Source organism: Chiloscyllium punctatum, chromosome 12, assembly GCF_047496795.1.
Source record: "Chiloscyllium punctatum isolate Juve2018m chromosome 12, sChiPun1.3, whole genome shotgun sequence".
Taxonomy (NCBI): Eukaryota; Metazoa; Chordata; class Chondrichthyes; order Orectolobiformes; family Hemiscylliidae; genus Chiloscyllium; species Chiloscyllium punctatum.
Genome location: NC_092750.1, coordinates 98163631 through 98165152, shown reverse-complemented (window position 1 = coordinate 98165152; position 1522 = coordinate 98163631). Strand labels below are relative to the sequence as shown.

At 42.0% G+C, this 1522-nt stretch overlaps 1 non-coding gene across 1 annotated transcript; it reads left to right on the top strand.

The window, feature by feature from the left end:
- Nucleotides 1-431: 431 nt before the first annotated feature.
- Nucleotides 432-513, top strand: trnas-uga (transfer RNA serine (anticodon UGA)). Its single transcript has one exon. It is a non-coding gene; the product is annotated as a tRNA-Ser (tRNA).
- Nucleotides 514-1522: the final 1009 nt, after the last annotated feature.

The window sequence follows — 1522 nt, the reverse complement described above, 5'->3', positions numbered from 1 at the left end:
AGGGGACATAAATTTAAGGTGAAGGGTGGAAGGTATAGGGGAGATGTCAGGGGTGGGTTCTTTACACAGAGAGTGGTGGGGGCATGGAATGCGCTGCCCGTGGGAGTGGTAGAGTCAGAATCATTGGCGACCTTTAAGCGGCATTTGGATAGGTACATGGATGGGTGCTTAATCTAGGATAGAAGTTCTGCACAACATCGTGGGCCGAAGGGCCTGTTCTGTGCTGTATTGTTCTATGTTCTATGTTCTATGTTCAGCTTTGTCAGGATCTAGTTTGCGGGGAAAGCCTGACAATCTACTAAGGGAACGTTCGTCTGGGTCTCTGCAAAGGATTTGGCGAAATCTTTGGGTCTTGACAATTTGTTCCTCAAACAAAGTACGTATTTCATGAATTAAGTTCTTTTACTATGAAAATTGGTCTCTTTCCTGCAGCTGTGGTGGCCGAGAGGTTAAGGCGTTGGATTTGAAATCCAATGGGGTCATCCTGCGCAGGTTCGAGTCCTGCTCACAGCGTTGAATCTTCTAAAAGTCATTCATTCCTTTGCAGAATTTGGATTTTGTGGAGCTTTAGCTTTGCATTCAATAGAATTTTAAATTTTCAACTGTGAAGAATCCGAAGTAATTTCAAGACGTCTAATTGAATAAATTATCTGTCGAGACACAAAAAGCCACCAACTTCCAACACGAATCAGTTTCAAAACATTTGTCGGACTATCGTGAAACTTGGATGTTCCAGGGTCGGTGGGGGGGGGGGTGGGGAGTGGAATTAGGCAAAACATGAAGCAATGCAATACATTTACCTGCAGGTGATGACTTTTTTTTAGGATCAGTTGAAAGTCAAGCTGAGAAAGTTCAACCTAACTTACAACTGACTCTCTAGGCCAATAATCTATTATATCAGCAGTCAATGAATTAGAAAAAGCAACTCAATGTGTGGAAAGGAACTCGACTGATCCAGATTCCTGGCTTGAGGTGTGATAAGGCAAGGCGATATCAGCGGAGTAGAATTTACTGGAAATATTTGAAATGGAATGTTAACAGTCTTCTGCTGTCCACATTCGTAAGAAACTGTGCATTAAGAACTGAATTTGAAAATTAACGATGAAAATCACACTTAGCCCTCTGCTTCTGGTGTGGCATTGTTCAGAACAAAAGGTTGTTGTTGAGGCTAAAATTGACCAAAATAATCGATGGGGATCTTATCCACAGCCTTCGTTGGAGCAGTTGGTGTGGAGAGCTCAGCATGAAGAACCAAATGCCAATTATTCATCTTGGCCGTCTGAATTGCTTAGTTAAACATACTCCCAGTTTAATGTAAAAACATTTGCTCTCAGAGCTAGATGTTTTCATGTCAGCATGTTCCGATCTGAGAAGTAACTCCATGGAGTAGATGTGACTTAAATTTTGACTCTAACGTCAGAGATGTTGACACATTTCTGCACCAAAACAGCACAACCATTGGTATCAAATCAAACTGAACAAAGGACTAGTTCACTTGGACACTTCCTTTCTGCAGACTCTG